Genomic DNA, 24,302 nt, shown 5'->3' with positions numbered 1-24,302 from the left:
TGAGGACAGTCTGTGGGGGGAAAGAGCCCGTGAAGCCTGGGTGCGACCTGGAAGAGCCACGCTTCCCTCCCAGACACGGGTGGGGACTTCACCCCCGTTCAGGCAGTGAAGGGCCCAGACCCGTGAGCGGAGTTGACACTCGTGAATATTTACGTGTATCCGCTGCTTCATCTTGGATATTAATTTCAAGCTGAGTCAGTTTGTGGCGGCAGCCTCATCCTACATCAGGAATTTATAGTATCTGCTCTTTGAGGTGAAGACCAGACAGACTTCATTAATTAACAGTCTCTCTTGAATTGATATCTCAGATTCCTTTGTCAAAAGCAAAACAGCAGAAATACAGATGTCCTTTAATGCCGATGTGACCTGGAACGGGTTTAGTCTCAGTGCCTCAGTGGCCTTGTCTGCGGGTGGAGAACATGATAACATTGCTTCCCTCAGAGGGGCTGGGGAGGGGGGAGTGAGAACCACAAATGTAGGACTTACACGTGATGCTCATGAATGACCGAATTTAGTGCTCTCAGCCTGGTGAGGCCTCAGGGGCAGAGATGTCAGAACAGAGCAGTCCTAGCCGGAACTCGATCCGTGTTGGCAGCTGTTACGATCACTATCACCACTGTGGGTTATCAGGTAGTTTTAAGACTTGGTAATATGAATTCTTGAATAATGTTAAAAGACTAGACATCTCAGAACCAGTTTACATAGTTCTCAAGAATTCCTCTGAGAAATGGATGTTTTTTTCCCCATCTTAAATCTGAGTTGAGTCTCTAAAAAAATTCTGTATTCCTCCATCATTTTGCTTTAATTCTCCATTTCTTAAAAAATTTTTTTAAATGGAGTTACTGGGGACTGAACTGAGAGCCTCATGCATGCTAAGCACATACTCTCCCAAATGAGGTATAATCTCCCCCCTGTTTTTTTTAAACATTAGTTTCTTAATATTCAGAGTTTAGAGGCCTCTAATTCTTTTTCTGGAGACTTATCCGTGAATCTGTAAATCTATAATTAATGGACAATACTTGGTGTATTAAAAAAATCAATAGATTATTCTGCAATCCATCCAAAAGGAAATGTTCATTGACTTAAAATATTTCTCCTTTATGGTGATTTCTACTTTTTGGTCTAGCTTAATTTATTAACAGCCATCCTCATCATCATAATGACCAAACTCGCTCTCAGTGGACACCTGCCTAAGGCTAAAGTGCTTTCCTCATGTTTTATTTCATAGCAGGTGTTTGAGGGTAAGTATCATTGTCTCCTTTTTTGCAGCTGAGGATTTTCAGATGGAGCAGCTTGTCCCAAATCATACGCAGCTGGTGGTGGCTACCTCTGTTCTGGAACCCTGGCTGCACAGGATGCATTTTTAATTGCTCCTCTAATCAGCCTCCCATTGAGTGCATTCCCGAACACCTCTAAGTCCATAAATGGCCGATTTTAGTGATCTCAGCCTGATGAGGCCTTGAAAGGAGAGACACCAGTGAGAATGTGAGACAGAGTGGCATAAATTAAAATTGCACATTTTCAGAAATGATTTATTCTCAGATAATGACTTAAAAATTTAGTATTTTTTTATTTTAGTGCCCTGTAAGCATTAAAACAAAACATTTAAAATAATTATTGTGCAAAAGAGAAGTGGGCTTTGAAAGTCCAACCATTGCTTATGATGTTATATGTTTTTCTCTAGTGGCCCTTATTGACAGATATACTTACAAAGACTGAATTGGTTTTATGTAGTCTTAGTATTGAAGAAAAGATTGTCAGTGAATATTGTAACTAAAATCTTTACTCTTTTCTTTCCTGATGATGTATAGGTAATTTGTTTTCATGACTTAAGTATATTTCCTCATTTGTGAAATTTGAGTAATATTGTTTAAGTTGTCTGACTGTGAGAGTTAGACAGACGCCTTGTATACAAAGCACCCAAGGTGTGCTTAATAAAAATATGCTGTCACAACGCCAGATAGTTTAGAAGGATCAACTCTGAATACTAAAGAATGTGGCTTATTTCTGATGCATATTCAATATGTTTATATATGATATATATGAATATGGTTTAAGGTAACAAGGATTCTTTTTATTTTTGTGTGCAGTATGAAGTTTTAATGAAATCTGTATCATTCTAATGAGACAGGGACTAGTTAAATTGCCTTAAGCAGACGACCTTGAAGATTATTTACTCAGAATATGTATTGTTACATCTCAGAATTCATGTTGCCGTGTAACCACCCCCTCAGTCATTTAAATTCGTCTGATTCTGAACAGATCCATTAAATTTAGAAAAATCCACATTGATCATTTTCAGGGAGTAAGCTTCTCAATTTTGTGATTAAAGAAAATTTTGATTTTTTTTCCTGCACTCTTAACAGGTTTAAAATATCAAAACATTGATTTGACGTGTCACTTTTTAATAGAGAGAATAAAGCTCATGCTGTTTTACTATGTAAATAAATGTTTTTGTATTTCAACAAACTTATATGATTTCTGGCTCTTTGAGAAGTATTTTGCAAGATACTTAGATTATCTGCTTTTGGATAAATACAGACGTGACTTTTATGAATATAGGCCTAGTACAGATCTGTTGGTTTTTGCTACAGTTCAAGACATGAGGCCTAGGGGAACTTTGCTCCGGATTGACAGGAGGACAGATCCCAGGTCTCAGTCTCCCCTCCTGTAAAATGAAGTGGCTGGACTGGATTCTTTCCTCTTCTAAGATGAGTTTCCATGAGCCTGTGTCTTTTGTTTATATTCAGGAGTATTAGCAATATCAGATTAAATACTGACTACCCCTCCCTTCCCCTGAAGCAAAGTGCAGTATGTGGTACACAAGCTTTTAGTTACCTGATTCTCGTTTCTCATCCTACAGGCAATTTTTGTGTTGCATGTTTCCCGGCAACCTGGAAGGTCTTTTTAGCCATAGGTGGCACTGTTGCACCTTCTTACAGTCTTAATTTTCCTGTTTTTAAAAGAAGGCTTAAACAACGTGATTTTATTTTCATTACTTTGCTTAATGCTTCAGAATACCACAATGTCCATTGTGTCTGTCTGCCTGGAAAAATTATTCTGCTTATATCTTAGTTTTATTCTGTCATCTCGCTGTGAACTTTTCAGACTTGCTGTGCAAACAATGGCAAAATCGGACTTTTCTTCCAGTGTTAGAAACCAGTGAGCGTGAATTTTATAAAACAGCTCTAAGCGCCCTCTGGAACACCTTAAAGGTGAAAAGTGTATTGAGTTCCCTGAGTATTGACCCCGCTGCTGTGTGCTTATTGGTGGGAGATGATTTGGTACATATAAGAAGGGGTGTAGTGTTTTGACTTGGGTTTGTCTGCACGTGCTGCCACTGAGCCACTTGAGCCTGAGTCAGTTCGTTCTGAGTCTTCCCCTCGTCTGTGAGATGGGGACCCTCGTATCTGCTTTGTAGAATTCTGAGAATTAGAAGTTATGTAAATTGTTTACCACAGTGGGTATGTCAAGAGGGCTCTTAAACTTTTGCTGCTGTTTTGTGTGAAGCCATCATTTGACTGTCTTTGGCAACTACTAAGAAGCACGAAAATAAGAAAAGCTGGTTTTATGATGAAAGATATTTGAGGAGGTTCCATAGATCCTATACCCATAATTTAGCATCAGCAGAGTCAGAACTGTTACACAGTGGCCCTGAAACAATGTTAAGCCACAGAATTTTTTGTTACTTCATATATGTTGGGGCTTAAGGGGATCCAATACTTATACACATGTTGTCTCCAGCAGCCAACTGAGAGATGACACAAAAGAGTAGGCAGGCGTTAAATGTCTTCTTTGTTACTGATGAAGCCACGTTCTCCATGAACTTCAGGGCTGTGGGTAAATGAGTGTCGTGATACTGTGTCCCAGAAGTAGAGACTTACCCTGTCCCAGGTATCTCTGTGCCACAGCGAGCCTTCCCTTGAGAGGATCTGCCCCATCATGCACAGGGATGTCCTGCCATGGAGCTGAGCATCCCAGGTGCTTCCCAAGGGTGGCCAAACCTGGAGGGGAAGGAAGGGTTTCACATGCCCTGCTTATCTCCCTGGAATCACACCTCACTCTGTTAGTGTGAGGAGGGCTAGCTGTGGGCAAGGTGTCAGGGGTGTGAAGGGGGAAGCACTCTCCATGGCCCAGAAGAGTGGGGAGGAGGCATCCCCTCCCTCAGTTTAAAGACGTGGTGGGATCAACAGAAGTGTGCACCCCAAGAGTTTATAAAAGGAGAAATAAGGATTTTCTTTGGAAATTTGACGTGCCAGGAAACACAGAAGATGATTAGAAGGGAGACTTGTAAACCACTGTAATATTAAGTTGACATTTGTTGAGCACCATAAAAGTGCTACATTCTTTTCTGAGCGTTTTACAGAAGTGTATCCTTCAATCTTCTCAACAAGCGAGTAAGGAAGGTTTGATTTTTATCCCAGCTTTACAGTGTGGAAATTGAGGCACACAGAGGGTATGTTGGCCAAGGTCACAGAGCTAGTAAGTGGCAGAGCTTGTATTTAAACCCTGGCTGTCTGCTTTTGAGGCTCACAGAGACGGGCATTGGGTGTTTAGATCTATCTGCATGCCTTGATCACTGTACGTCTGTGCATCCGTTAGCCCAGAAAGGACAGGGAAAGGAGAGTCACACAGTTGCTCACAGTCGTGTCTCGGCCACTGTCCATGAAGAGTGCACCGTGATTAGCGTTATTTTCCAGGCAGTAGATCTGTTGGTATAACAGAAGTTTAGTCCATTGAGTTAATCTAAAAACCCTTCCTGCTCTACTTCTGTCCATGCTTGCCATGTGACTGCCTGCCCGTGATTGGTACATTGAGGAGAAAATGTACTCATGGTTGAACTCTGATATTTCAGTCTGGTTCATAGTTTCACGTCTTCTGTTACATTAATAAGTTAAGCTTCTGGTTTTCTTGCATCAGTGTCTCATGCGTTTGGTTAATGTGAAATCAGTCCATGGGAGCCCAGGGGTGTTGACTGCATAATTTTTGAGCACGTTGTGGCAATTCTACCCGTGCAGTCCTGACTGGATGATGTCCGCCTTCAGCACTTTTTTACCCAATATCAGGGTCCTATCACATCCCCGGATGTGAGGCTGGAAGCTTTCTGAGAAGGCCAGTCAGAGGCCAAGTCCACCAATCAGAAAATGATGAACTACCTCAAAGTGGGTTTAATAGAAGAAAAGGGCTTCCAGGTAATCCGATGGGCTGTTCAAATCCCTTTGGTGAGAAGCTGTCCACTGTCTGTGGTTGAGCTGATTCTTTGCTGTTGAAAAGTCTGCAGTAGATGAAGGGACTTTAAAAAGCAGAAAGGAGCGATTTCAGGTGGTACATCCACACCGGGGAAAAGTGATGGATGACCGCCTGTGTGAGGCATAGACAGAGTCCTACAAACTTCATAAAACAGCTTCAAATGATCTTCCATCTGAGTGCACTTCATATGGGGTCCAGTTCATCAATGGTCATGCTGAGAGGGCAAATATTAATGATGGCAGAAAGGACACAGAGGCATCAAAAATTCTCAGTCATGTTCCCTGTTTAAAGGATGTGGCACAGTGTAATATATTTGAGCTGGTTTTTCACTGAACAATTTTTGTGTTTTCTGGGACTCCCCGCCGTGCCCCAACGTTCCATACAGCTGGGTGTCCCCTCAGAGCAGGTCTGTCAGAGCTTGCCCTGGGCAGACGCGGTGTCACGGGGAGCAGGACGGTCAGCATCCCCGGCTCCTCCGAGCCCCGTCTTCTAATCCGCAGTGCCGGGTTTCTCATCCATGTCTACTTAGTATTGTTGCTGAGAATCACACGTGATGGTTATCAGGTGTGATTTGTGGTTGTCTCTGTGATTGGCATATAGTCAATATTTGATAGAAACACTTGTTTTTTTATTCCAATTGTGGCTCCTAGATTGCAGTGGTTTTTAGTCTGCATTTTTTTTATATCTTTACTCATTTTTAAATATGCACTTGTTTTTATTTATTTTTTTGGAGGTACTGGGGACTGAAGCCAGGATATTTTGCATGCTAAGCAGGTGGCCTACAACTGAGTAACACCCACCCTCCTTGTCTGCACTTAAAAATAAATATTGTAAAACACAAAAGAGCTCTTAAACACCATCATGGGACATAGTCTCTGTATAGGCATTTGAACACGTATACTATATCAAGAAGAATAAATGTTGTTGGGACAAACCTTTCTGAATCTGTTAATGTGCTTAAAAAAGATCATAGCTAGTGATAAACACGAGACTTGGATCCAGTACTTCTTAGGGTCTGTTTTGTCATCATGGGAAATTACATTCTACAGAGAAGGCTAATTGGGTCTCTTTGATAATTGGATGGTTTAGCAGATGATCAAGGCTTTCAAAAGCTGACAGTTTTGTATTTTAAACTAATTACAAATTTATCTTCTAGAAGTTGGAAGTCCTAAGCTTGTGAAGTGCCCAGTAATCCAGGGGGAATATGTTTGTGTCTCTGTGAACGATTGTGTGTGTGATTTCAGGAAGGTAGAAATAAGTTCCATATAGACTTCTGATACCTTTCTCCTCCAGTTCAAGGTGTAGGCATATATTTACACAAATAAATTGATGTTCTTTTGTCATTTGGCATATTGGGAATAAGAGGTTCTCATACTTGTTTCAGAAGGGTTGGGGAGCATGAGCTTAGAAAACGGGAGGAGAAAGAGGCAGGGAGGCACTTCACACTTTGTGCAGGATTTGAGGAACAGTAGGTTTTCTTTTCTCTTTTATTCTAAAGCAAACTGGCACTGAATTGTAACTTACTATTACTCAGAATTGCTTTTCTAATCAGATATAAGTGCCTCAGATTTTTCAAGGCAACATGAATGATGAAATGTGTTTTAACATTTATCTTTAAAAGTAGTTTTATTTTTCAAGGAAAAGGCTATAGCCTGTTCTTTCTTCCAGCGGCAAAAGAAATTCTCATTGATCTATGTACATGATCTATGTGCTTAGTTTCTTTGGGGTTTTTTGGTTTTTTTAAGTGCTTGTTTCATTGTGGTGTGAATGAATGTTTAAAATTTTTGGATTTTCATCTTTAGAACATGCTGATTTATCAGAACTGTTAAAAACTTGATTGTTCTTTGGTCGTTGTTTGGTGGAGCACCCTATTGATTTCTGCTGTGTGTTAAAGAGGGAAATTCTTCCTCTAGCCTGCATATCATTAAGTGAATGGCTTGCCGTGTGCCTTTAAAATTCATTGAATGCATTGAGCATGTTTGTCCAGTGAATTTTGAATTGACTCATAGTATTTGTTTTTTTTTCTGTGGCTTTTGCTCCTCTCCACAAGAATTTGAATTCCCTGTTGCATTTTGTATACGTGTTCTTAACAGGGGAAGATATTTTGAATATTTTACAGAGGTGGGTTTTCCTAACCCCTCTGAATGCCTTCTGTAATTGATACAACAAAAATCTGTTATTGCAGTGCTAAATAATTTCATAAACTATTTTTTGGCTTAATCAGAAGCAATGAGAAAGAGTGATAACAAAAAATACGAAAACCTTCCTTCCTTTGAAGAATATAAATCAGGTGGTTAGGCTGACGCATGCTTTGTGCCTGACATACTTACTCTCATGTCATTTTGTATCATGATTCGGAGATGGAGATACTTCAGGTTTATAGATTTTTGTTTTAACATTTGTGTTGAATTCTTTCTTCAGGCTGATGTTTCCTGTTTGGTTTGTGGAATGTGTAGAAGAAGGGAAACAAATGCTTTTTTTTTGTTTGTTTTCAGGAGGCCTGAGTTGCTGATGAGAAAACAGTTGAGGGTGGGATGAGGAAAAGAGTGACACTCCCTCTCCTCCCGGCTGAAACTGATGAACAATAAAATCAATTAAGTGTATCGATATTTGACCAATTGAAGTTAACGAGCTCAAACTGGCTAGTTATGCCCAATGGAAAGTATTGAATTCACCGGCAGATTTAGGTGCTTTACCAAGTAGAAGCAGCTTAGAGCAATCAGAAAAATCAATCCTATGATGAGCTATAAAAAGTATATAATATCTTTTATTTTTGAAACTTTTCTAAGTTAAGTTGTGTAGAGCTAAAATTAAGTTTCAAGCACCAGGAGTTATGAGTGTGGGTGGTTCTGTGGGATCGTTATTCAGGGATGTGCATAGACCCTTGTAGAGTGGCTGAAGCTGGCAGGAAAAGACCCAAAACCAGGATTTGTCATCCCAGGATATTCTCCATAATGGTTCAATGTGGGAGCCCTTGATTGGGTTAACAAATTGTAGCAGACCCAGGCCGCCTGTCAACTTTAAGAAGAAAAACTATGCTTAGTAACTGCTTTGCAAGCAAGCGCCTGTGCATCCTCACTCCTGTCTCCTTGCCTTAAAAAGCAGAGACAATGCTTTGCTTGCGTAGTTGAGGTTTTAGATAGCACTCTGCTCATTGCAAAGCAAGGACCCAGGACCTCAGCTATAAAAGCTGGGCTTGTATGCTGTTAGATAGTCTGTTATTCGCAAAACAAGGAACTGGCAGGTTTGGTGGTCTGTTTTGAAATTCACATATCTAAAGAATGTATTTTGTTCCCCTCACCCCATGACTTCCCTAAAGATACACTAAGACTTTGTACTCATGGTGGATTCTGTAATCTCTGTCTCATCCACTTTTCCCCAGTTTCTGCTTACTATCACACAACTGTTAATGACTATTTCCTTTGATTATACACAATAAATATGGGAGCATTTGATAGGCTCGTGGAGTTGGCTCCCTACTCCCTATCGATTGCTGGACTTTTTCCAGTCTTCAATAATCATTCCGTGTCTGTAAGATTTCTGCCAGCCAGAACCCACAGTTCCAGGTGAGAAAGATGCAGGTTTATCTCTCCTACCCGAGGGAGAGAGAGTAGAGAATTGAGATCTGCTTCCTTGTGGTCCCTTCCTGCCCCAGGGCAACTCCAGTTCACCTGCAGCCTTCTGGCCTCTGCTCACAGGGCCTCTGTCCCAGGACTGACTGCAGCCTTTTCTTCCCCGGTCAACATTTCCTGTGCCTTTCAGTACTTGGTCTCTTGTCTGCAATTGAAACCTGGCAGATGTGATGGTGGTCTGCGTGCTGGTGGGCAGTCACTTGGGGCTCCCAGGAACCATGCTGATTCTCCTGAGTCTCTCATTCGGGGTTACAGAACTGTCGAGCACCGTAGGAAGCCCATTCACGTGAGGTCAACACAGCATTGCGTCGCTTTCATTTTATATTTGAATTTTCAGTGGAGAAATTATTTGTAGCTAACTGTTCCAGATTTTCGGCCTCCTGCTTTCCTCACCACCATTTCCTTGTTGGCTCTGGTGCTTGTTTTAAGAACCAGGTTTCTTCTCTGGTCATTTTTAGCAGCTGGGCTTGCGGAATCCTTGATCTTCATTTGAAGCAGAATGCTTCCTCGTGATGTCAAACTGATTTTCCTATTTCTGAATATTTCGTGTAAACTCAGCAAGTGTTTCAAGTGAAATGCTCTTGTCCAATTTCAGTTTACCCATATTTGAAGATCTCCTGCTTTCATGCTGAGGGCAGTTTCTTCTTCCTGTAATAAAATTAGCAATTTGCGTTTACTATGGGAAGGTACTGGCCCTAGGTGCTTTTGTTCTTAACAGTTTTAATACAATTCACTCATTAAAATGTACAGCGGTTTTTACTCTATGTCCAGAATTGTGCATTGCAGTCAATCTTAGAACATTTTCATCCCCCAACAGGAAGCCCCGTATACATAAGCAGTTATTCACATCTTCCCCATCCTCCCCCAGCCCCAAGGAGCCACTGTTCTCTCTATGAGGATTTGCCTGTGCTGGACATTTTCATGTAAATCGAGTCATTTCAAGTAAATGAAACCGTCTATTATGACTGACTTCTTTCACACTGAGTAATGTTTTCAATGTTTGTCAAACTTGTGGCCTGGGTCAGTACTCTATGCTTTGCAATTGCTGAATAATATTCCACTGTATGACTGGGCCCCACTGTTTACCCATTCTCAGGTGATAGGCATTTTGTTTGTTTCTGCTTTTTGTCTGTGATGAATAATGGCGCCGTGAACATTCCTGTAGGAGTTTTTATGTGGACACTTGTTTTCAGTTCTCTTACGTGTATGCCCAGAGAGCAGAAAGGCTGGGTCATTCATAAACCAAATGTTTAACTCTCTGAGGACCTTCCAGGCTGTTTTCCAAAGTGGCCTCGCTGTGTTAAGTCCTCACCAGCAAGGGCTGGGATCTCCGCTTCCTCTGTGGCCTCATTACTGTTTGTTATTCTCTTTTTGAGTATATACTACTCTAGTGAGTGTGAAGCAGTTTCTCCTAGTGGTTTTGACTTGCTTTCAATTATAGCTAATGATATTGAACATCGTTTCTTTGTGCTTATTGGCCATTTGTATATTTTCCTTGAAAAATACCTTTTCAGATCCATTATTCAATTTTTAATTGAGTTGCCTTTGTATTGTTTAGTTGTAGGAGATTTTTTTTTTTTTTTTGGAGATACAAATTCCTAATCAGATAAATGATTTGAAAAAATTTTCTCCTGTGTGTTGTTTTATCACTTTCTGGATTGTGTCATTTGAAGCAAAGTTTTCACTTTTGATGAACTCCAATTTATCTCTGTTTTCTTTGTTCCTTGTGCTTTTGGGTAATATTTAAAATCTGAGGTATTTTATTTAAACTTTTATATATAAAATAACTTAATTTAGGACTGTTCTAGGAGACGGGTGCTGTTGTTGTCCCCAGTCTATGGACAGGAGACTGAGATGCAGAAAATTTCACTGTCATATCAGTGTCACAGCTACCAGTGCTGTGGGAGTTCAGACCCTCATGTTTGTCCCCAACATCTGTGCTTTTCATCAACATGCTCCACTCCTTCCTGGAATCGTTAATGAAAAAGTGTTTCCGTTTTTGATTTCTTGTTAGTTTGTTTTCTCTTTGGGGACTTCATCTCCTCATTTTCCTTGCAGAGGTCAGTGTAGGTTTATTTTAGGTCTCATGTAGGCAGAAGCATTGCTATCAGTTTACTTCTTTATTACTCACTCTCCAGTGATGATTGTTGCTAGTTGACCTAATCAAGTCATGCTTAAGTCTTTCCTGCTCATGACACTAAAAACACAGTCATGACTTACAGAATGCTCAAAGAAGAAAGTACTTGAGTGATTTTATTTTTCTAACAAATCAAACCAATCAAATAAAAACCCCTGTGTTGACACATATATAAGCCCTCCAGAATAGGGTCACTGTCTTCCTTGTGTTTCATTGGTTTGGTCACATTGTCTGGATAGTGCCTTGCTGTCCAGCAGTTTTTTTTAGGATACAGTGCTCGTGAACCATTTTAAGGACAGAATTTTGACAACAGACTGTGTTCATTTCACGAGGGAAAAGATCATATAGAAATACTGCTCTGATCTATTTTAAAATTTAGCTTGGAATTTTGAGAAGAGTTCAGGGAACCATAAAAAGATTTTTTCACTAATTTTAGAACTATCTTAGACACATTATGGTTACATAGCAGAGTAACTTATCAACTAGATTTGACAAGAGGATTGTATTATTGATTATTTGTTTTAGTTGAAATATTCTACCTGGGAAAAAGTAATCAGTGCCCATAAATGAACAAATATGTTTGTATTTCTATGCAACATGAGAGCAGACTTCATATGTTTCTGTATAATATATATGACTGTGTTTTAATATGCCTGTCAATGTTTTTATAGTTTTTCAGCAATGTTGTAGCCTTAGAGTTCGTCTAAGAAAATCACCCCTGATTCTAGTGCAGTTTGTACTGCATATCCTGTCTTATGCATGGGATTCCACTGTCCTCTCAGTGAGGAATTTCCTCTCCTACTGAGGTAGTAGCAGAGTTAAAGGAACTGTGATTTCTAGGACTTTGCTCTCCATGTGTTTGCAGTTGGCTGTCAAACATGATTTTACCTTTCTTGAGTTTTCATTGTTAAATTAGAATTTTGGAAATAAATATTAATATGTTGCATCGGTCTCCTTAGAATCTTGATGTGTTTGTGCTTTCAGATTTCAATTTATGAAAAATGAAAATGCACTCTTGTTTTTAAGTAGTCCTTTTTCACTAGATATTTGTTTACCTCTTTATAATTAAAATATTTTTTTTCCCAATGAATGAATCAGTGTGCATGTTTTAAAAGATACCTTACTTTTTATTTTTCTTATTGTAAAAGATATATTCATTTTAGAGAATTTGGAAAATAAGGATAAACACAATAATAACTTAAAAATGGCCTCAAATATCACTTGGAGATACAGTTGTAAGGTTTGAAATTGAGAATTACAAGTCCTCTCATGTTGTTTTTCTTTTACAAGTACGTTTTGGTTACTGAGACCCTCGAATTCCCATATGAATTGTAGTAGCAGCTAGTCAGTTTTTGCAGAGGAGCCTGCTGGGATTGTAATCGAAACCACGTTGTATGTATGGATCGCTCTGGGGAAAACTGCCACTCCAAGAACACTGTCTTCTGATCCAGGAATGTGCGTGTTGTGTCTGTCCAGGTATTTAGGACTTCTTTAATTTTTTTCAGCAATGCATTTTGTTTATAGAGTATTATTTTACTTTTTTTCTTTGCCTTTATACTGAGTAAAAGTGTGCAAGTTACCGGGATCAGAAGTGTATTTGAGCCCTGCCAATTGCTGCCACCATGTAGGCTGTGCTCTTTCTTTGCCCTGTGAAAAATCTTGCACAAAATAGGACCTCAGTAACCCTCTGTTGAATGAATGATTATATGATTGTTGGATGATGCTTGAGAGTCCTTCTGATGATGTCTTTTTCCCAGCCTTTCCCCTCCTCTTAACTATGCCCTTTGCCTTCCTTTCATCTAGTCTGGTTTTCAGCCTGCCTGTGGCATTGATTTTCCCTCTCTGTACACTCTTCCTTTCACTGGTACATGATAATGTTACATGTGGGCTGTGGAAACTTGCTAGATGTCAAGAAAGCGCAAATCCATGGCATGGTAGTATTTTAAAACTGTGGTATTCTTTTATCAATTGAAATTAAATCAGGCTGAGCCCCTGAGCCCTCCCGTGAGCTCTTTTCTCCTTCCTACAGGTGATACTGCTCTGGTTGCTGCCTGTGCCCTACCCCCAGCCTTGGTTTTGGAGTTGAGTAAGTCACCATCACTGGAGACCTCTCTTTAAAAGATGAAAACATTTGCTCCTTCTCCCTGGTTGGGGACTTGGATGAGATGAGGTACCAGATAAAGAATGCAACCCCTCTTATTCTGACCCCTGCTCTTTCCGTTGTACTCTTTTTGAAATAGTACAGTTCAACTGTATAAAGATTGATTGTGAGCTAATGAGATAGACAAGACAACCGAAAATTTATTAAATATCCTTTCATGCCAGAAACAAATGTGTTATACACACAAAAAGCACATAAAGCACAGTAGTACTGTGGTTACAAACATGGGTCTGAGATCGAGTCCTGCTCTGGAGTGACCAGTCCTGTGAGATGGAGAACTGGTAGGTCGGCTTAGCCTCTCCCATACTTGTTTCCTGTCCTGCAGAGACGGGTCTCGCTAGGCGTCCCTCCCCATTAGAGGTGCTGTGGGGTGTAAATGACGCACGTGGGCAGCCCGAGCACAGCTGTTCATTCCTCGTAAGTGCAGGATAGAATGGATTTGCGGAGACAGCTTTATGACCACCCCGTGTAGACTCTCAGTGTGCCAAAGGGATGTCTTCTGGTTTGGATGTGGGATTCTCACTTCTCTAAATACCCAAAAATTGTGTTATTGGGACTTGCTGATTTGAATCTATTCTTTAGAAAGTACATATTGTAGATATATTTTTCAAGCATGCATGCTTTTTTTCTTTTATTATTTATAGTTCTACCCTCTCATCTCTTGTTGTGGCTTTTCATGGAATCCAGGGAAACAGCCCTAAGCCACCTGCCTCTTCACACGTCTCCGTGGCGGTTTTCTTCCCTGAGTAGAAGAGGGTTCTGCATAGGAAATTTTCTTTGTTCCCCTTTTCTTGGAGTCTCTCTGTCTGTCTGCCCACCTCTCACCTGTCCATCTGTCCAGTTCTCTACCCACTCATTCTTCTGACTTGTTCCAAAAAGCATTTCAGGCAGCTTACAGAAGAACAGATACCAAAAAACAGGTGAGAAAATGGGGCCAAGTTCAGACAGTGAGGCTAGGAGGCGAGCTTGTGTGAGGGTTGCAGGCGTGAGAAATATAAGACTTATAAGATTGCTGTGACTTATAAGATCGACAGCAACAGTGTGCCTGAGGCTCCCAGCAGACACAGGGAAACAGGATTTGTGGGAGATTCTCACTGGATGTGAAATAAAAAAGTGGATGAGGAGAAGCCCAGCCTTTCCAGCTACTAAGGCTTAGGAGAATATTTTGAGTGTCTTCCAAAATCACAGCATTTCATCTTTTCCTTTGTCAGAGTTCTATGTATAGTTTGTTACATTCTATACCTGGAAATTTCTCCAAAACTGCTTCCCACGTGAGTCTCATGGCTCGGAATGGGGTGGTTCTGCTCATTGACGGGTGTTGGCCAGAAACAGAAAATGACATCCTCCAAGAAGCCTGGGATTTGTCAGTTATGTTTTGTCAGTTCTGTTGACTTCAGAAAATGCTTTCACTGTTCCTCTCCATCTGAGGAGGCAGCGTGCTCTCTTTGCAGCATCAGGAGCTCAGGGCCACGGGATGGTGGGGGCTGACTTCACTGCCGTCAAGACAGCTGAGGTAGTCACTGCAGGCGTGGTGCTTTCACACAGTGCATTTCATGTTCTTTAATAGGTTTCAACAGGGAGTTAATTGAGTTAATTAACATTTAATAAATATGATGCTTTGTTGTAAAGACAGTTATAGGCAGAATATAAGCTGTGAAGACTTTAAAACGGTTTCATTACTTAAATTTCAGCAGGGAAAATTTAGTTTATCTTATTTATGCCTCTCTTTTACAGTAAGAAAGAAACAAGACAGAAAAAGCAGAGGATGATTTCTGTTCTTCCTCTCGGCTTGCAGGTGCCCTCACCTCCAGTGGCATCCATCCAGACACCAGCACTGACACTGGCCGTGCTCAGATCTGCCTCAGCCCTGAAGACACAACTGACAAATAGAAGGGGGCCATGCCCTGTTACAGCAGGTGCTCTCACTTTGTGGGTCCTTATGTAACTGCGCATTGTTATTCAGGATCGCCCATTCTACATTGTTTGAAGCTGCTGCGGTGTCTCCTAGTTATTTGTTTCTGTAAGTACTCATGTATTTTCTCCAATGCATGGTACTAGACATCTAAAAATGCTTTTTTCAGATGAAAAGTAATGTGTATTTAATATAATAAGTCTGAAAAAAGGGGCAAAAGAGGGTATCCTTGTCCCACTACTCAGAGACAGTAATTAACACTTTAACATCTATTTTCTGTCCTTTTCGTCAGTGTGTATCACCTCTGTCATAAAAAGCAGCGATCACTCTGTGCCTGTTTATTGTGTGGAGACCTCCATTTTCCATTCGGCTTATTACATGTTTTTCTGCAATATTCTATCTCCGCTGGCATGATTTTTAATGACCAGTATAGCATTATGTCTTGTGGAGGCATCGTCCATTTTACTTCGGACTTAAATAAACTTTTAAATTCAAGTATACTTAACTGAAATACTGAAAAGAGAACTGTGGTGGTACCGAAAGGCCCCTAAATCCCTTCCCCTTATTTCCTGAGTGTAAAAGCTGTTGACAATGTGGTGTATATATTTCATGACCTTTATGCCTATGACATATATATATACCCATAAATACATACATACCTACATACATACACTTATATGAGAAATCTATGTATATGTGTGTGTATATATGCTTTATTGAAAAATAAGACCGTACTATATGTGTTCTGCAGCTCGCTTTATTCACTCACGGGTATATCATAGACGTCCTCCCACTCCAGACTCACCCGGTCCTTTCAGATAGAGAGGCGGGGTCTCCTGATGTGCAGGTGTGGTCTCTTGTGGAAGGACACCTTTGGTGGGAGAGTGATGTGGACAAGGCCCTGGACAATGCCGAATCGCCGGCCCCTTCAGAGCCCACATCTTGCCGTGATTTACCGCATCATTTTCTTGATGTTGGACCCTTAAGTTTTCTCCATTTTCCACTTTCAGAAAGGATGTTTGACTGGCATCCCTCTTGTACAAACCTACCTGTGATCTTGTATGAGTATTCCTTTAGTTAAGGCTTCTGGAAATTTAGTCCCTGGATGTGACATTTACATTCATCACAGGCTCCTTTCAAGTGACTCTAGAAATTGCTCCTCCTGCGGGGAATGAAAAGCTGTAGAATAACTTATGTAACCAATTCTCTATCGCTGGATATGATTTCACTTCAGCTTTTCATCCCACCATTGTAAACAGTGCTGTGTAAATGCTCTGATGAGTACATCTTTTGAACTGATTTTTTTCTAAATGAAATGATTCCTAGAAGTTGAGTTGAGTCTGTGTACACACGTTTTTCAGAATTTACATATCCATTGACATGTCGTCCTCCAAAATGTCACTCACAGTTTGTTCTCTCACAGATGGACACTAGCTAGATTATCGTTTATAAATATTTGCCAATATGATGAACAAAAGTGCTTTTTCATTGTTTTAGTTTGTATTTGATGACCAGTGAGGTATTGAGCATTTTTCACTCAGCCATCTGACTTTTTAAAAGTGAATGATCCCTTTTGTCCTTTGCACACATTTAAGTGAGGGAGCTTCTTGTTGCTTTGTGACAGCTCTTTGTATGTTATGAACATTAACCCCTTGTCTTCATCAACATGTATCACAGAGCTTTTTCTTGTCATTTCTTGCCTTTCATTTTGTTCAGTAGTTTTTTTATTTTCTTTGTGGCCCAAAATATTTTTAAGATTGTAAATGTCTTCTTTTTGGGTTTTATCTTTGGTATTATTCTTAGAAACACTTTCTTATAATGATATAAATCTCTTCTGTAAGTTTTTTTAATCTCTAAGATGGAGATGATAATAGTACTTGTTATAGTGAGGAGAAGTTGAATTAATATGAGCAAAGAGTTGCATTTGTTGTTATTAGTATTTTAATATTTACATCACTATCTGTAAATTTTCTTGTGGTCATTAGCACAGGAATAGAATTTGTTCTTTCCAGGTGATTCTCTGATTGTCCCAGGAAAATTATTGAATTCATACTTTGCTCTTTGATTTGAAATCCCAACTGTACAATATACTTATGTACACTAGAGTCTCTTTTTGAGCTCATGGTTTATTTCTGTCAATTTTACTTTCTTACTCCAGCGCTATATCTTACATATTGTAAAAATTTATTTAATAACTGAAAGTGTGATTTTTTTTGATTCTTTTCTTCCATCACAAATTTTCTTGGCTAGTATGAATTTATTATTCCTGAAGAATTCTAAAATACTTTGTTCAAGTTAAAAAACACAGATAAGGGTTTTCATGGGATTTTTTAGTAAGTTTTGAATTATCTTTAGGAGAACGTACATCTTTACATAACTGCTTTCCTCCATGCAATATGTTGATGTCTCTACATTCACACCTCTTACTTTACTCCTCATTAGAGTCCAGTAGTTTTCTCCATGTAGAACATGGGCTTTAATTTTGAGTTTATTCCAGATTATTGTTGATGTCTTTGTTAATTCTGTAAGTGAGAATTTTTTGCTATTATATTTTGTAAATGTTAAAACTGACACCTAGGAAGGCAGAATCGGTTTGTAAATACTCACTTTGTAAATTGTCATTTAAAATTGTAAGTATTAAGTACTTGTTCCAGAATCCTTTCTTTTCTGTTTTTAAAAATTTGTTTCCAAGATTATCAAAATGGTCATAGCTAAGTAGTATATTTGGGGAGACAGATGGAGAGAGGTAGTGTGGCTTATGTACAAACTCTGAGCAGTTTCATGGCTGCCTTTAGGCTGGAGAAACCGCAGAAGAGCCCAGGTTAGACCAGGGATGGCTTTGTATGCACTGGAAAGCCAGCTTTCCTGCCTTTGTGGAGAAGCCTGTTGGGCGTGACAGGTAGATGATCAAGGTCCGATGGAGGCCATTGGCTGCACAGAGCGCTGTGACTGTGAGAACTGGCGACCATTAACATGGGAAATGCTTGGGGCCAGGAACACTGCAGGGGAGCTAGGCAGCCTGTGTGTTAAGGATTTTCCAGTCCTGGGAGTGGGAAGAGCAGACTCTGCATTCAGATCTGAGTTTGAATTCATCCTCTCTTGTTTACTGGTCCTCTGACTTTTGTCAAGTTATATATCCGCTTTGAACTCCTGTTTTCTTGTCTCTCAAAACAGGAGAATTACGGCCTGCTGCTAGAGTGTTTGATCAGCGTAAATGATTTGTGTCTATGAGATGCCACGTACAATCACAAGCTCAGTAAGAAATGGGCTGTCACCTTTCTTCTGCAACTCAGTGCTTGACAAGACTTGGGGGAAAGCCAGTCCATAATTTGTGTATGATGTAATTAGGAAAAAAATTAATGTCTTGCCTTTCCCTAGCAGTATTCGTACTCCTTTGCTTCATTTACTTCTTTCCTCCTTTCCTTTCCCCTTTCCCCTCTTTCACCATAAGAGCCTGAGACTCTCTCAGAACACTAGATTCAAATTACTTTAAAGGTTGTCTCATCCTCATGAAATGACTGTAAGATAAAAAAATCTGTAAATATCCCAGAATTCATTGTATTTCATTTACACACACACGCACACACACACGCACACACACACACACAATCAGGCTACCTCCCACTTGCTGAGGGAGAAGGAACACTTTTTCTGTGTTTCCATTCACTGAGCGTGAGAACAAAGTCTCTTATGCAGAATTTCTCCCGGCTTCTTGCATGGTGTTTTTAATTGGATTTCTGCTTTGTTGCCATAGAAATATTCTCCTAATAGAAGAGAGGAAGTGGAGATATAGACATTCTGCTGAGATATTGGTTTAATCATATTTGAGTTGGAAAGTACTTAAGATCATAGAGCCGTAAATTTTTATGGTTGAGAATCCATGATGTTGTAACTTGGACAAAAACCTGGGTCTTCTGCCATCGTGTCCATGCGGGCGAAGAGGCAACTGGGCAGGGGATGGCAGGGGTCCTTCTTGCTTGAGTTCCAGGGTCTTGCTAGTTTTCATTGCTCACCTGCCTTTAGTTTATGTCCATGTGGCCTCTCATGGGAAGGCCACTATGTCCTGGTAGACTGAGTTTCTAATCAGCAAAAAGCTCTGGATCCACTCATATTTCCCAGAGTTTTTCTGCTGACCTGCTGACACTTTATATAAATGAGGCCTAAGAAACTACTGAATACAAAATCCTTATTGATATCACTTGCCCTCGAGTTCCAAAGGAATGGGGTGCTGTCTCAGGCTGTCTAAGGCTAGATCTGAACAAAGATATGGTGATAGGCTGTGCTGCTGGACCCTCCACAGTCAAATGGGATTTCCACCTGGTTTTTAGAATCAGGCAGATGAGTTCAAATCTTGCGTTTACCAGTTATTAGCTTTGTGACCTTGGGGAAGAAACTGTACTTCTTTCTGTCCAATTTTCTTTGTCTGTAAGTAAGTTCAGTAAATATTTTAAGGTTTTTTTTTATACAATTGAATGAGCTAATTCCCTCATTTATACCTAAAGTACTGATCACGTGGTTCTATGTTGGTGCTTTGGTAGTTGATTACTAAGGAACTCGGCAGTGAGAATGTGGGTGGTGGACCCCTGGATCATAGAGTTTATATTCCAGGATATGATTGTAAAAGACTGGATGTGCAGTGGATTTTTAGTAAATATCCATACCTTTCCTAATCCACATTGATTGTTTATATATCTTTACACTAATATATGAACAATTTTTTATTGCAATTTAAATATCTTTTTAGTATTTAAAATATGCAGCTATAACAAAAATACATGAAATAAATAGATTTGACTTTTATTTTCTTTTCAATAAGCAAAACAAAATAAAATAGAAAAGAAAAAAGATTTGAAGGAGTAGAAATAATTTTATTTCCATGGAATCAATTCCCTATGTTAGGTTTTTTGGTTGTGTTGCTAAACAGCATATAAAATTTATAGGTTGTGACATATTGGAAATGGGGAAACAGTGGAGACATACTACCTCCAATTAAGTCATTTAGTTACCACGTCAAAGCTAGTTCTGCCTCCTGAATGACAGGCCATTAAATCGGGAGATGAGGTGTTAGAGCAAGGAATAGTGACTTTATTTGAAAAGCTTGCAGACCCAGAAGATGGCATACTGATATCCTGGAGAACCCTCTTCCCCAAGTCAGAATTCAGTCTCCTTTTTTACTAAACAGGGGTGGGGATGTGGTTGGTTGTTGCAAACTTCTTGCTGTACGAATTGATTTCCTTGGAATCCTTTGTTCTTGCAGCTGTCCATGTGGGTCAAATCACGGTGACCCTTTAAAACCTCCAAAAAAAAAAAAAACAGGTTATTCTCTATTTTGCAAATTGCCATCTCTACATAAGTGTAGAAGAGCTAACATCCTTAAAGATCAGAGCCCGCAGAATAGGCCCTCCTGGATATTTCAGGCTAAAGGCAACTTTCTTTTACAAAAGGTGCAGAGCTAGCATGTCTAAGCCTAGAAAACAGGGCACAGGTTTAAAGCCAAAGGAAAACATCTAACATTAAGTCAAATTTTTTCTTTTCTATTACAATTCCTTTTTCCACCTCATAAATAATTTTAGTAAGGAACATGAACAATTTTTAATTTTTTTCTCAATAATGGATAAATGAGCCAACTACATTTTTGTGAGCAGCGATGCTGTGCGTGCCTTGGGGTCACAGCAAACTCTTGTTGGGGGTGGTCGACCCTGCAACAAGTCTGATGCCCTGTGAGTGTTGGTGAGGGTCTCCCTAACCTGGGGCTCTCTTCAAGAACCAGCATATGGGCATTGACCTCTAGAGACCTCTTTTTCAGCTGCAGAAAATTTTTCAGATACTGTGATTGAAAAATCACTCCAGCTGGGGATAAGTAGGGAATAAAGGAAGAGGAAAAGGGCTTGGAGTAAAGTAGAAGAGAAGGACAGAAGATTAGGGAGCCTGGGGGCTTGGAAGCGGGGCTTCGGGAGAGAGACGAGCAGAGGTGGGGAGATGCCCGGCTCCGGAACCAGCTCCTGCACCTGTCCGTGCGCCCAAGCCACACAGCATTTAATTAGCCCAGGACGCTATCCTGTCTGGATGTCACCCTGGGCAGAACCTTGAGAATCGAAGGTAAGGGGTGGGCAGCACTCACCTAGGGGACACTGAAGGCTTTAGTCAAGTTCACAGTGCCTTTTATACTCATGTGTCTTCACTTGCCATTTATCTTAGGATCTGAGAAGCAGGAGCAAGGAATTCAGGGAGAGATCCAGGAAGACATCTGACTCTGTTAAGAGACGACATTCACAGCGACAAGGGGAGCGAAGACACTTGCAGCAAAGCAAAATGAATTCACAACGATTGCATCAGAGCTGCAGGTGTGAGAGAGCCTAAGCCTGTCTCAGAGTGCAGGGGACAAGTGGAAAGGAATGGTAAAATTTCCACTGACAATTGAAATTTTGTTAAATAGCCTGCTACTCTTAATTGTATCACTTCATTGTATGTAGGTGTATTTCTGTGAGCATTTATAGGTTCACACAACCCCACCAGCACCTCTTGCCCCCATCGGGGATGGGCTTTCTCAAGCACAGTGCACCTCATGCATGATTGGCCACGCTACGGGTCCTGGCCTGGGGCCGGGTTGCTGCAGGGCACTGAGTCCCCGAGGCACGGGCAGTGAGACAAGACAGGAACATCTCAGCTCATGACTGAGGGCCTCCGTTTCCCCCTGCAGTGTAAGAATGCCGGAGACTCAGTTAGAAGCATGCTTCGAAGCTGTCCGTGTACTTGCCACCCAGAAGCAGAGCCTGGGAGCTACCGAATTTCTCCAGAATGCAGTTTACATTCACCTTGACAAGTGAATTATGTCTTTTTACAAGTGGAGGAATTGCTGCCGTTTCCCTGGAACTTACTCACCACTAGTGTAAATGATTTTCCTTTGCTACGATTCAGTATAGCCTGCTAAAAATTCTGGAGTCAGATCTTGAAACCCTGATGAAGAGGATTATTTATTTTATTTCTTTATATGATAGTATTTTACTTTCAAAATTCAGAGTTTTCAGTTCATTGAGGAATTTTTTCGGGGGTTGGAGAATCAACGTTTCTCTTACCATCTTTGTGACCTGTTGCTATATGCCTCTCACCTGTCTTCTGTCACTTGTGAGGCAGTTCCATTTGTGACCCTGTGCGGGTTGTTCATGTTATAAAATATAAATTCTGTAAAACTACAATCCCTTTTACTCCGAAGACATTCCACAAGTACTACTTAAATCTGGGTGTGGTTTTTAGAAGACAGAATCATTAGAACATGTACTTGCAGGTTGCTAGTGCAAAATCCCCAAATCAATAGTCTAGATCAACATCTAAAATCTTTCTAATCTACCTTGGATTTGTATGGATAAGTGAAGCAGTTTGCTAAGAAATCAAGACCAGGTTTAGAATACAGGCTGGTGTAGCTCAGCAGGTCCTCCCATGCTGATGCTCTGCCAGAGGGTGGGGCCAAGGGGAGAGGGCGTGTCCTGCCCTCCCTGAGCTGACAGTTTGATGGCAAAGACCTTCACCAGGTGAAGAACTGGGAGTTTCTTCTAAGAAAAGTGGGTTTGAAAAGAGTCCTAAAAGCGCGGGAGTGACACAATCCCATTTGTCTCAAGTAGGGGAGAGCGGCTGTAGGGCCAATTGGGAGACTCGTGAGTCCAGGAGTGCAGTGTTGGTGGCTTCCACTTGAGCGGTGGGACGGTCAGTGTGTTAAAGCGAACAGATTGAAGACATGTTTCGATGGTAAAAAGGAAAGGATGAATGCTCTCTGTGAAGTTAGAATGGAGTAAGGCCCAGGTTTCTGGGTGGATTAATGAGGTAAATGATAGCCCTGCTGTGCTGTGATGAGGGAAACCTGCAGAGGGATTTCTGGGGAAAATCTGATGAGTTCAGCTGTGGGTAAATGAAAGGCTGTTAGATGTGTGGACATGGAGCTCTGGTGAGAGCCAGTAGTGAGTAGGGGGAGGGGAGAGAGTCTTTCAAATCATTTTGTCTTGTGAACATACAAATAAGGATGAGCAATGACACACTTAACACCTCTATATTCTGGATTTAAAACCCAGTAACATTTTGCATTATTGACTGCAGAGGTTCTTAATTTTTTAAGAGAAATAAAATAAATAGAAACAAAATAGTGGAGTTAATCAACATCTTAGATTTGATGTGTGTCCTTGTGTATATTTTGATACCTCATCTGTTTATAACTATAATCTACAAAAAGTTAACTTGCTTAACATAAGAGTTAAACAGAGGGACGTGACACACACTGTTAGGGGTGGAAGCTGATCACCTTGGGCAAATTATGTCGCCTCTCTGTGCCTTAGTTGCATCTTCTGTGACTGCCCCTGGGCCCCTCATCACAGCTGATTTCCTAGACTTGATGTTGGGAGGGAGGCTGCTGAAGGGATTAAGAAGTGGCAACTGCTAGGGATACTGAAGAGTGAGACAAAAGCAGATTAAAGCCTATAAACTTAGTACAAATAACCTCAAAAGAGAAAGAACCTTGCAGTGTTTTGAGCCACTTAGCGTAAGGAAAACAAAATCACGTGGACCCAATTCTCTTGAACATTTGAGTATTGTGGGTGGGAGGGTGTCATCAAAAAAGTGTCAAGAAAAGGCCTTTTGGTTTCCCTTGACGTTTCCAGTAAGGGTAAGTAGCATAAGCAAAACCCCTCCCGGTTCACAGTGGAAGGTCCTTTTTGTGCAAAACTGACCAAAGGTTGGAAACCACTCTTCAGCGGTGCTGGCAAATGAAGAGACTTCTGGATTGGGTGGGGCACTTGCTGTGACTTCCAGGTGACCTGCTGGCTGGGGACTGTTAGGCGGGCAGTAGGTTTGCAGGGAGACCCGGGCATAATCCCTGCCTCTGAGGCTGCTAGTCTGATTAGTCCCCTGGGCACATGCAGTCCTAATGGGGCAGCCCGGGATGTGGTCTGGGACACCTGCAATGCTGAGGGCGAAAAGAGGGCTTCCCTGAGGGGGTGTCCCTGCAGAGAGTGGAAACGTCCTCCTGCAGGTGAGGAAGAGCCTCTGAGCAGGGGGAAGGATGCACAGGCAAGACCAGCCTGAGCACGGAGTGTTTGGGAAGCCAGAAGTCATACAGTGGCCCGAGCAGCCTTGTTCCTGAGAGACTGGAGGTAAAAGATGCTGAAAAGGCAGGCTAGGTTCAGACCCTGTGGTGTTTTATGAGTGACAGGAAAGGACTGGTCA

The 24,302-nt window shown here is 40.8% G+C and overlaps 1 long non-coding RNA gene across 1 annotated transcript in view; it reads left to right on the top strand.

Moving 5' to 3' along the window:
- Window positions 1-21,809, top strand: part of LOC135320992 (uncharacterized) — a 97,552-nt gene extending 75,743 nt beyond the window's left edge. Inside the window, exons 6-10 of the long non-coding RNA XR_010380341.1 lie at window positions 12,310-12,495; window positions 13,049-13,105; window positions 14,976-15,200; window positions 21,291-21,490; window positions 21,793-21,809. This is a non-coding gene — a long non-coding RNA (uncharacterized LOC135320992). The remainder of the gene's footprint in view (window positions 1-12,309; window positions 12,496-13,048; window positions 13,106-14,975; window positions 15,201-21,290; window positions 21,491-21,792) is intronic.
- The last annotated feature ends 2,493 nt before the right edge of the window (window positions 21,810-24,302 follow it).

This window comes from Camelus dromedarius, unplaced genomic scaffold (genome assembly GCF_036321535.1).
Source record: "Camelus dromedarius isolate mCamDro1 unplaced genomic scaffold, mCamDro1.pat HAP1_SCAFFOLD_200, whole genome shotgun sequence".
NCBI classification, from domain to species: Eukaryota; Metazoa; Chordata; class Mammalia; order Artiodactyla; family Camelidae; genus Camelus; species Camelus dromedarius.
This window is presented reverse-complemented; position numbering and strand designations above follow the sequence as displayed.